Source organism: Heliconius melpomene, unplaced genomic scaffold (genome assembly GCF_056956725.1).
Source record: "Heliconius melpomene rosina isolate 202511_hmr_F unplaced genomic scaffold, ASM5695672v1 ptg000035l, whole genome shotgun sequence".
Lineage (NCBI taxonomy): Eukaryota > Metazoa > Arthropoda > Insecta > Lepidoptera > Nymphalidae > Heliconius > Heliconius melpomene.
The window spans coordinates 97,083-110,059 of record NW_028181869.1 but is presented as its reverse complement, the minus strand read 5'-3'; the positions used below and the strand labels follow the sequence as shown (position 1 = coordinate 110,059).

At 37.2% G+C, this 12,977-nt stretch overlaps 1 non-coding gene across 1 annotated transcript; it reads left to right on the top strand.

The window, feature by feature from the left end:
- Positions 1 to 12,302: 12,302 nt before the first annotated feature.
- On the top strand, positions 12,303 to 12,373 carry TRNAR-GCG (transfer RNA arginine (anticodon GCG)). Its single transcript has one exon. It is a non-coding gene; the product is annotated as a tRNA-Arg (tRNA).
- The last annotated feature ends 604 nt before the right edge of the window (positions 12,374 to 12,977 follow it).

Here is a 12,977-nt window from a genome sequence, read left to right as displayed (position 1 = left end):
TTAATTAAATAAGTAAGAATCAAATATTTTGGATAATTATACTAATATTTTATGTTCGAATTAATAGTAATAAAATTGTTGAAGAAATATTTTTTTTAAGATTTTTGAATATTATTTACAGTAAATACGAAGTCGTGCATAGATTATTTACAGTAAACGCGATGTTTGTGGGTTCGATTTCCAATCGGGGGAATCAAGTAATTATTATTTAAATTTCTTCGCTGTAGTAATGAGGCAAAGCGTGCTGATTAGTTCTACTACTCAACACGCAATGCCTCGAGAATTTGAAGGAAACTGGAGAATTTAAGTGTCTTAATGGTTACTTGGTTCCCCAATTTCTGTCTAATTTTCGAAACATTGACTTTAGTGGCATACTTAGAGAATATTATGAAAATAAAAGTAAAAAAAATAGAAAATAAAGGTAACAATTTTTTTTCTTATTCTCACATTTAAGTTAGTTAAGACTACAATAAGATCAACGGAGTGTAACATGATTATTCGTTTCCGCCCACATACAAAAGTTTTGTGAAGTCTCACGTCGAACACATCCTCCTCCATACTTGTTTGGTTAGATTTATATAATACTAGCGGCCCGCTCGCGGTTTCACCCGCGTTAACTATGTTATTATTAATTTCTGTCTCCATGACTACGTCCTAGTGACGTCTATGCAAAATTTGAGACTCCTAGCATTTGTTGTAACGAAGTTTCATACAAACTTTCGACCCCAAAAACAACCCCTTAGAAGTCGAATATTGCAAATTCCCGTCTTAGCGAGCACCTACGTCCTATAAGTAACTCCTATGCAAAATTTGAGATTTCTAGCATTTGTAGTTTCTGAGATTTCGTGATGAGTGAGTGACCTTTCGATTTTATATATATAGAAAAATAAAAATACGAGCTTATTCCGTTTTTCGTTGAAATATGAAACTGAAAAACTGATAATTTATTTGCCAGCGTCTGACTGTAAACAAGACGGTAGTGGGTTCGATTAAATTATTTTCCTGACTGGGGATCGAATCCCCAACATTCTTTTTACAATCAGGGGCTGTTCCGTTGCGCCTTGACAGCTTGAAGATAAATCTTAAAATATATTAGATATACTACTAGACTAGCTTTTTAATTTAATTATGGTATATTGCAAATATAGGAACAGTCTAAATTACATCAAAATTGGTTTAATGGGAGATATAGATATTATATTAAACACCTATCCAGATAATTGAAATATGCTTAATTTTTAGCTTCCCTCTATATCCCGCTCAAAACAAGGTAAACAGAAGGAAATTGGGAACCTAGTTTTAACCTAGAACCTAGTTTTGGGAACACTCAGTTCCCACACTTCATTCCCCATTTTCCGTCTAATTAAGGAGGCAAAGGGTTGTGTTCAACACCACGGATTGCCTCGTTACTAGAGCGAAGAAATAAAAAAAAAAAACATTTCCTCCACTGAGAATCGACCGGCCTGCTTAAAATTTATTTTTTTAATATTATTTTAGTTTGTTATATTAGAAATGAAATAGAAAACGAGATCATTAGACAATAGTTTTTCTTAAATTACATAATATAAAGTAGAATTGTTATTGCAACATTTTATAGAAATTAAATCTTTCTTATCTCTTTGCTCGTTAAAGTTTTCTGCTTCAATGCCACGATTAAGATAATTGTATTGAAGTTACCTTTGAGTTCGATTTTTATTGTGAGGATTGTAAGAGGAGAGGAGAGGAGATGGAGAATAATGACAGCTATATTTTGTTCACATTTCATAACTTAAATGCTAATTATTTAAACATATTAGTTAAAAATAAAAGACAGCCGAGTTCACAGTAATTGACACCGAAGCTTACTTATTTTTCCAGTTACTAAAATTTATTTTTATTCCAATAATATATTTACCAGCTCCTTTCTAGATGCTTGCTTATTTTTAAAAGCTTTGGATTTGAGGAAGATTTTTAATTATCAATTAATTATCTTCATTGAAAGCTAACTTGTTTAATCTTAATAAAAGCATTACTTTCTTAAATAAGCTAAAATGTAATTAATTTTTATCTATAAAAGATAACGTTGTCCTTTGATAAGTCTTTTAGAATTTGAGTTGTGAACGAAATATCCAAATTAATATACAAAGGCCGTTGAGGCGCAGGGGCACAAGTGTAACAAGTGTATCGTGACGATTGTGGGTTCGATTACGAATACGAACGATTACGTTAATAGCTATTAATATTTTCAATTCTACGTTTTGGTAAAAAAAAGCGCAGGGTTGAATGCCGCCATATCGCGTAATACTGTAAATTCGGTGGAAAGTGGTGGAACGAGTGTCTACTGTCTACCGACAAAAATACAGCTGAGAAAATAATAAGAATACGTTTTCTAGACCTATAAAATGCTTTACAAAACAACTACTATAATAAAATCTTTTTCTTTTCGTTGGCCATTCTGAATTTAATATAGAAAGTGCTGAAATATTTTCAGTACAATATCCGTATGTTCTGCGTGAAAGCTTCCTCAAAACAAACAAATTAATTTGAACCGAGATGTTTTTGACGCGAGTTTAAATAATCTTGTAAAAGTTCATAGAGATAGAAAGGAGATTGGACGGTTAATTGATTTAATGTCTTAATAACGAAAAGTTAAATAAAAATATAAATAAAATATATTTCTAATTTTTACTTACTTAATTTGCTTGGAAAATGTTTACAATTTCTTATTCTTAAGTACAAAAATTTATTTCTTAGAATGGGAATCGAACCCACCACCGTTATAATTGTTAACCATTCTACTAGTACTACGATGGAATCGTAAAAAAATATCGAAAAGCCTCAAAAGATATATAGCAAATATATTTTCAATTTTTTTTGCAACATAAACTGACATTAAGTAGAAAAGACGCTCGACTTTTTAATTGCTTTCACGTTAAAAGGTATTCATAATAATGAAGGTGAATTAATTTTGTTATAATTTTTTCCTTGTTCTTGATATTTAAGAAGCTTTTACGAAGCCGTTCTAGAAGTTATATATATATATGTCGGATTCGGGTGGATCTCTCTCGCACATAGTTTTGAGTACCCGGTCTACTGTGGGCTTCAGTGGATAATGTTGGCACGAATAAACATAATTTGTGATATTACGAATTAATTACAACACCGTAACCAATTCACAAGAAAGCAGCTATCGCTATCCTAGTAGGTAGATACACAGCACGGAACGCGGGACAGTTTCAGTGCCGTCTGCACCGGCCGACCGCCAAACACAAAGTGAGTCGATGTCCGTCGGCCACGCCTCGACTCGCCCCTTCCATAACGATGCAAAACACTAACTCTGTCGAGCGCCAACAGATGGCGCTGGCGTTCCGGAACCACCTCAGTACTACAAATTCCGACACGGCCATCCTGCTAGCACACGTCCTCGTGTGTTGGTTAGCCTAGAAGAAAAAGCTACAACAGTACCTCGTACCGCTCGGCCAACCTACACCAGAACCTTACCAACCAACTTCCAGAACCGTACACTAGAATTGTAATACACGTACACTAGTAATTACACTAGTAATTGTATACCAGAACCTTATACCTGAACCTTATACCTGAACCTTATACCTGAACCTTATACCTGAACCTTATACCTGAACCTTATACCTGAACCTTATACCTGAACCTTATACCTGAACCTTATACCTGAACCTTATACCTGAACCTTATACCTGAACCTTATACCTGAACCTTATACCTGAACCTTATACCTGAACCTTATACCTGAACCTTATACCTGAACCTTATACCTGAACCTTATACCTGAACCTTATACCTGAACCTTATACCTGAACCTTATACCTGAACCTTATACCTGAACCTTATACCAGGACCTTATACCAGGACCTTATACCAGGACCTTATACCAGGACCTTATACCAGGACCTTATACCAGGACCTTATACCAGGACCTTATACCAGGACCTTATACCAGGACCTTATACCAGGACCTTATACCAGGACCTTATACCAGATCAACTAGACACTACAACTTGACACTAATCTGGATCATAATTGTAACTAATCACTACACACAAATACCACAGCCATGTACCATCGACATCATAACCAAAACTTCACTTTACTTTACTTCACTTTACTTCAGCAACAAGTTACAACCAAATTAACAGAAACCTCCGAGTAAAGACCTCTAACGCCACGGCTCTCCAGCCGAACAGCAATCACATTGCTCTCTCACATCTCAATACGCATATCCATCGAGTGGATCGCCCGTGTACGTCACCTCTGCGACAACACGCTACGGTCTCTACAGACCACGACCTCAGTACGGTCGAAAACCTCTCAATACGCATATCCACCGCGTGGATAGCCCGTGTATGTCACACCTGCGACAACACGCTACGGTCTCTACAGACCCCGACCTCCGCCAGAGTTAAACGCACACCGCGCACCCACGGACTACTTGAGTTTCACCAAGAGATACCGATTTCTACCGGGCTACGACTACGAAATAACTACTGGTACGGTCGAACACATTACGGCCGATAGAACCATTTACTCGAGTCTCTCCAACTACTTAAGCTTGAACACCATCATTATCATCAACAACATCATAAATTAAACATTGATTTCGTCGGGTACATGACTTGCTGGCATTTTCCTCAACCTATCGTGAGCAAATTTGTACGTTACAAGACGTTTCCAATTAAAGAACCAAAACTTTGACAACCTTAAATGAACCTTTAAATTTTGAATCGAATTTTTACACTTATTAACTTTACAATATTAACAATACGCCAACAGAAAACTTACTTACTTTCGTTTTTGTCATATCAAAACGGGACCTACCATATTCCGCACACTTCGTAATAATGTCTGATGCTACTTAACGAATTTCGTCAATGTCAACGACAGTCTACACCTCACTACTACACATCAATGATACAAATCAATGATACACACCAATGATACACATCAAAGATACACACCATTGACGAACATCAACGACAAATCAATGACACATCAATGATGCACATCAATGACACACATCAATGATCCACATCAATGATATACACCACCGACACACATCAATGATAACGGTATCGTGACTTCACGTATTAAAAGCTTCCGGTTTATCGTACAATTTATCGCGAGTTGTACTCTCCTACAGATTCTTGCTACAACCTATTACCGCTAGTCTCAAACGCCGTTAACATGGACTTTAACACACTCCAGACGAGCCTTACCTGCCTGTTAGCACGAGGTAAATCCGCCGCCGTGAGATGCTAACCAATGTCTACTAGTGAAACCACCCCCAGTAAAACATCTTCCCTGGTCAGCAATGATGCGGGTTGGAGCCCCAAACAAAGCCACAAGTCACCTCGTGAACACTCCAAGAGTCAATGCCTGCCGCATGAAACAAAAGAACACACTTCGCAAACACGCCTGTCAGAATGAAAATGTACTCTTTCTTATCGTTTCACTGCTGAGCCTACCCGCCACGTCTAAACGAACCGTATGGCACGGCATCATTACCTTAGGGATTGGATGCAGCCCAGCTTGAACCCTGCCTGAGTGAGATTTCGTGACCCTACAAGAAACGCAGTCATCCACAATTCCTCCAGCACACCATGACATACCCGGAAACCAGCAAAAGTCAAAAAGCTTTTCAATAGTCCCCTTAGCCTTGAGACGAACAACAGATACACAACTGACGGAAATATGAAGCGAATCTGACAAACTGCCACAACTGAACTGAACGGACTGACTGAACTGGCGGCAGAGACCTGACCAGCCTCCACTACCAACCCCAAGAACTTCACCCTCGTCCTGAGGAAGGAACACTTCTCTAGGTTCAAAGAGAAACCAGCACTCGTCACAGCCTCCATCCATCCATTAGCCTTTTAAGGTCCACTGCTGGACATAGGCCTCCCCCAATGCTCGCCACTCCGTCCGGTCTTGCGCCCTTTGAATCCAGCGGGTTCCCGCTGTCTTCTTCACAGCCTCGAACACTGCATTAAGTTCTCCCATACTGGACCTGGACTGGACACTCAAAATGTCATCAAAATACACCACCGCGCAATCGCGAACCAAATCACCCAACGCGATCACAATTGTCCTCTGAAAAACCGAAATTGAACTCTTCAGACAAAAGCATAGTCAAGAATTCAAACTGCCCTTCAGCTGTTTTGAAAGCAGTAGTCTCTATAGAATTTTCGTTTACTGTGATCAAATGAAAACCGCTTGCGCTATAGAGTTTCAAAAAATAATTAGCACCCTGAAAACGTGAAGTTTGATCAGTAATCAATGGAAGCGGATAACTGTCCGGGATGGTATTATTGTTAAACTCACTATAGTCCATATGAATACGATCTGAACGTCATACTTCTTTACTAATAAAGCTCGACTTTCGAAAGGAGAACAGCTCGGCCTAATGGTATTCACGTGTAACCGTTCTTTAACTCTGTCGCGTATAATGTCACGTTCATCCGCCGACATTCTATATGGACGCCGCTGTACTGTGCGATTCGAACCAACGTGAACATTCAAACAAATACTAGAGTCGTTGGAAAACCAACTATGAAAAATTCTGAATATCGACCTAAGGTTTCTAAAAGTTTCAATTGGTCACTACCAGTAATGTCAGCTGAGATGTCAGTCAAAGTCAACTCACTCACACTATCGTTATTCACTGAATTTACATAAAGATTCCCGTCAAACAAAATGTCAGTCAGTTATGTTTACTGAAAACCCTGATTTAAAATCCCGCGACAACAATATCCCAAGAGGGCAATCGTTAATCACTATACAACACAGAATTTGTTCGGTACTGTGTACTCGTGTTTGACCAATATCGGACATAGTAACAACATTACTAAACCGTCGACTACTAAATTTAACAAAAAAACTCTCAACTAACGAGAATTCAGCACCAGAATTGTAAACGAAACAAATCAGTTCACCTTTGTCCTGTACCCTACCCTTTGGAGGTTGGACACTGCATACGTCCACACGCCGCTTCGTCCACACACCGCTCATCGCGCGCTGCGCCGTTCCCGCTGCCGTCGCTTGGCCCGCCGCCGCCTTCGCTCGTACACCAGATGGCGATATGACCCAGTTTGCCACACTTGAAGCACACTAAAGGCCTCGCTGCCGGCTGCTGCACCGCTTGACTCGACGTTGAAGATACAGGTGTTCGTACCGTCGCATCGATAGGCTTGCTTCATTCCGCTCACTTATGGCCAGCCATTTTTCCGCAGCTCATACACTTCAGTGTCGTAAACGCTATACGTTAAAGCCGCGGGTCAGACTGTGATATGTGAACGAGTACAGTAGCCACAGCAACCTCTTCTTTGTCCACGTCCTTCTAGTGATTTGTGAGGGTGGTAGCCTGTCATACTCTCATATGCTATTTGAGACAGCCACGTAGATGCTTCACCTTCCTGTGCCTTACTTATAGCAAGCTCGAGTTGACCGCCACTCGAGGGTTTTGCGAAAAGCACAAGTCAGCCGTTGCGCACAACCATCTGCGTCCGTGTCTTCTTTGTCAGGATCATAAGTGGATAACCACATATACCTCCCTGAATTAGCCTCGGTGTATACAGGGCTTCGAACATAGCACGCCAGTGGTTATCTCCATTGTTCTCTGTGCCAACACCGATCGCACTTCTGATGTCGGATTCGGGTGGATCTCTCTCGCACATAGTTTTGAGTACCCGGTCTACTGTGGGCTTCAGTGGATAATGTTGGCACGAATAAACATAATTTGTGATATTACGAATTAATTACAACACCGTAACCAATTCACAAGAAAGCAGCTATCGCTATCCTAGTAGGTAGATACACAGCACGGAACGCGGGACAGTTTCAGTGCCGTCTGCACCGGCCGACCGCCAAACACAAAGTGAGTCGATGTCCGTCGGCCACGCCTCGACTCGCCCCTTCCATAACGATGCAAAACACTAACTCTGTCGAGCGCCAACAGATGGCGCTGGCGTTCCGGAACCACCTCAGTACTACAAATTCCGACATATATATATATATATATATATATATATATATATATATTTAAGTTTCACGCTATATCACGCATATACTTGTACTTCACTCGAGTGAAAGCTATTACCTATATAAGAAACATCACTTACAAGAAGACATCATTTCATTAAAATTATTAAAAACACTTCTTTAAGTTCAAATCCGATTGCGATTACGAGTAGAATAAACTATTGGAAATAAGATTTTTTTCTTATTTTCCACTGGTTTATTCTAATCTTTATTCAACATTGAAACCTTTTTAGATGAAATACGCAAAAATATGAACGAAAATCTAATTTAGTCCAAAGTATAGGCAAATTTCTCACCCTATTACATTCTGAGTAGGTTACACAATCCTTTTGTTATTTGACACCCATGAACAAATAAAAATCGGTAAAATGTTAGTCGACCCCGCACTGAGGGTTCTGTATTAATTTCATAATTTTAGGTAAACTAGATATACAACTTATAAATTTAATTTTGTAAAAAAAAAACAGAAATCAATTTTTATTCGTTTATCACATAAATTTTCAATTTTAGATTTTGTCCTTTTGCTAGATCTTCGGCAAGTCATATCATATAGATTTTTCAAGATGCGACAAATTCAAGGCAAAAACATATCATTTTTATTAATTTAGAAGTTTAATTTATTTGTGCTCCAAAGAACTATAGATATTTGATATTAACAGCTTTTTGAGTAACGTGTTCTTGAGAAATATAAAATTGACAGACACACATGCAGAAAAACCACAAAGTGATTCTATACTGGTTCGTGAGTTCTCCATTCAACGTGACACTGGCGAAGTGATTTTGTGCTCAACTGGCACGCTCGGAACGCCATAATAGAAAAAACAGAACAGAACAGAACATCTATACTGGTTTCATTTTATTTTTTTTGTAGTACGAAACCCTACAAATAGGGTCACCAACTTTATTTTGTCACATGCGTAAAGGAAAATCTTCCTTTGATGAAGAATATTTTCAAAGAAAATAACATACATTCTCTTAACAAGCCTGGTGGAAATTCTTCACATCAGTCGGATATATTTATTAAGGAAATAAAATGAGATGAAATTTTGTCCTTGGTTTTAGCGACGCAGGGTAAGCAACTTGTTAGGGATGACAAAGATTTAAATGAAAAAGCGATTGAATTGAATAAAAAAGGGTGAATTGAATAAATATTATGTGGATGAGTGCTACCGACGGTAAGAAGTGAACGTAAAAGTTGTAATATAAAATTTAAAACATTTTTTTAGCTTCAAGCAATATCCTGCACATATCAGGGTAGACTGAAAGAACCTGGAAACCTAATGTTCAGACATTTCATTTCCTATTAAGTAGTCGTACACTTATACACACACTTCTATTGTCCATTTTTCACTAAATTTTTAAAGTATTGGGTGTTGAGTGGCGAAACTCAACGCCGCGCTTCGTTACCAGAGCGAGGAAATTTAAATATTAAATATTTAATTTCCTTAAGTTGAACCACAAGCTGGCGCGTTTACAATCGAACTAACCCTGCGCTACGACTGGCCTCTCTTTTATATCACATTTCAGTTTTGTTTTTACTATTAACATATGCTCTCCTTTTATGAGAAGAGAAGTTGAGCGGAGGAACCAAACGTCACCTTTGGAGTACAGAAAAAATTAAACGTTTAAGTCCATACAAGGAAAAGATACGAATTATGCCTTATATTATTTGCCTAAAGGTTTACGAAAAACGCTTCATAAATTCGTATAAAAATCGCTACGCAGTTATGAAATTTTGTAAAAAGTAAGAAGTTATCGCACAAATGAAAGAGAAACCCGAAAATTGATAATATAGAAATATATTGAGTAATTTTCCATTTTACTTCTATAGAAACCAACATACAGATTAAACGTAATTAACCTATTTAAAAGAATTATCGACAAATCGGTGGAATTGTACATAAATAATTTAGACACGTACTCGTAAGCGATTTACTAATCGGAACACGTAGCGGGTTTAAGGTTGAAAGTTTTGTCTCTCGAAGGGACAGAGGTTTGTCGAATTTGCTGGACTATACATTTGTATAGAAATGGCTGTTTATGCAATGCATATTTTTACCGTACATGAGACTAGAAGGGTGAATTCGTTATATAGTGATAAAATCTGGGATTTGTAGGTATATAAGCTCCAAATAACCTATATGTATATATTTAAGTTAGTGTTTCCACCGAATTCTGGAAGCGTTGCGTGTTGAGTGGCAAAACTCTACGCTGCGCTTTGCTTCGAAATCAGAGCGAAAAAATTAATATATGAAATATTTAATTTTCTCGGGTGGGAATCGAACCCACAAACTGTCGCGCTGTAGTCACTACATATATATAAACTAGTGGACCCGGACGCGGCTACGCCTGCTTGAACTATAAGAATATTTTCGCGTCGGTCATATTCATACTATGCCGCCCGAAGGCTAGGTCATTTCGAATCAGTGACATCTCCTTAATTATTTATTAGAATGTTATACAGAAAACTATAATTTCAATCTAGATAAAATGTTAAGAGTGACTATTATATATATTTTTATAAGGATGAATGTCAAAATGTCGCGGTAATGGTTGCGTAGCGACGCGACGGTTGTTATTAAGATGGCAGAATAAATTGCATGTCAAATTAGAAAGTACTTTAAAATATATTAGTTTACTAGCGGACCCGGACGCGGCTACGCCTGCTTGAAATATAAGAATATAATTTCAATAGAAATATAATTTCAATCTAGATGAAATGCTAAAAGTGACTATTCTATTTATTTTCATAAGGATGAACATCAAAATGACGCGATAACGAACGCGGTCGCGTAGCGACTACGGTTGTTATTAACATGGCAGAATAAATTGCATGTCAAATTAGAAACTATTTTAATTTATTAGTATATATGTGTAATGTAATATTATATAGCCTATAGCACTTCTGAAGAATGCAGCTTTCATACAAAACAAAAACAAAGTAAATCGATCCAGTAGATCCAGAGATCTTAGCGTTCAAACAAACAAACAAACAAACAAACTCTTCCGCTTTATTATATTAGTATAGATATGTATAATGTAATGTTATATAGCCTATAGCACTTCTGAAGAATGCAGCTTTCATACAAAACAAAAACAATGTAAATCGGACCAGTAGATCCAGAGATCTTAGCGTTCAAACAAACAAACAAACAAACTCTTCCGCTTTATTATATTAGTATAGATACAATAAAACATATTTTTTAACCAATCATTAAGAAAAAGAGACCTATTAGTTTTTATATTTTAATAAGCAGCCTACTGTGGCAATTGTATTTTAAAAGAAGTGTAAAAAAAAAAAATAATTTCATCTAATTGCCTTAGGAAATTGCATATTTAAGCGATTGGTGATAATTGGCACCTTTCTTTTGTATTTATAGGATGACACTATGCATCTATACTTCTTTACTAATATTATAATACTTAATAATTTGTTATAATATTGTATTTGTTATATATAATTTAGTTATTGGTTATCCTATATCTTATAAAACAAAGTCGCTTTTCGTGTCTGTCTGTTGTTTCTAACTCTTCTTCTTCTAAACCACCCAACGGATTTTGATGCGGTCTTCACCATTAAGTCGAGTGTTTTTCGTAGAAGGTTTATATATAGTTTATTATTTGTACATTCTTATATAAATTAACATAAATACGATAAATGTGTATAAAGTGCTACCCGTTGAGACACTTTCGCGCATGCGCTGCTCTAATGGTAAGTACTACATGAAGAAAATGTACTGGAGTATTGTTCCTCTTAATAAGATCTACAAAAAAGTCCGCGAGAGCATATTCATATCTTTTAAGAATAACGTGTAGTGATCATTTTTCTGTCTAAAAATAGTAATTTCAATATATTTTTTATTGTGAGGGATATTTCTCCATAATGGTATTAATCCTTATCCTTTAAAATACTTTATTAAATTTCTACGTTAAACGAAGATAAAATTTGCTTTTTAAACTATTTCGAAATTCCGAATAGTTTTAGAGAAAAACGCATTTAATTATTGACACATCACGCCGTTCACACATCAGCTGTATCGAGTCAAGTTTCACTTATCCCTTACTCTCAGCATATAAATAAGTATATTAGTTACGTTGGCCATTTAATATAGATCAAAACTGTCTTTTCTGTTTTTCATTTTAATAAGTACTTTAGAAGTTGTTACAATATCAAAAAATCCTTGCTGCGAAACGCGCCCCGCGACGTTATGCTTATACAAGCGAGTCCGCCGCGCCCGCCTGCCTTACACGCATCGGTGGTTCAGTGGTAGAATGCTCGCCTGCGACGCGGGCAGCCCGGGTTCAATTCCCGGCCGATGCATTCTATTTAATTTTCGTCACAGGCAGCCACGTAGTGCTTGCTTTTCATCAGGGACAGAATACCCTCTTCAGCATTAACCACAAGCTCGAAAAAAAAAACCCGCCTGCCTTTATAGCAACGAAGATTTAGATGCGTTTGCACGTATTAGATAATTCGAGTTGAATGTATTATTTAATGTCATTTAACTATCTAAAAATAGTCATTTAAATATATTTTAGTAAGTACTTGAAAAGATTAGTAGCACAAATTTAAAATTACGGTACCTACTAAAAAATCCTTGCCGAGTAAAACAATTGGAAAATCCTTATTGGAACTACGAAAATGCGAGTTGCATTAGAGTTTAATTAATTTTCACATTATCTTAAGTGCTTTGCAAACATACATTATATGAATAATCCAGTAGTAAAAGCGGGCGAAGCCGCAAGGGGGTCGCTAGTTTTAATATAAATTAGTTACTGAAAGAAACGAAGAGAGGACGGAATGCAATGGCAGCGAAACGTGGGTATTAAAGAAGAAGAATGAAAGAAAGATGAACGCCGTGGAAAAGCGATCTCTTCGTAGGATATGCGGATTCAGCTTAGCTGATTGAATCCGCAATAAACAC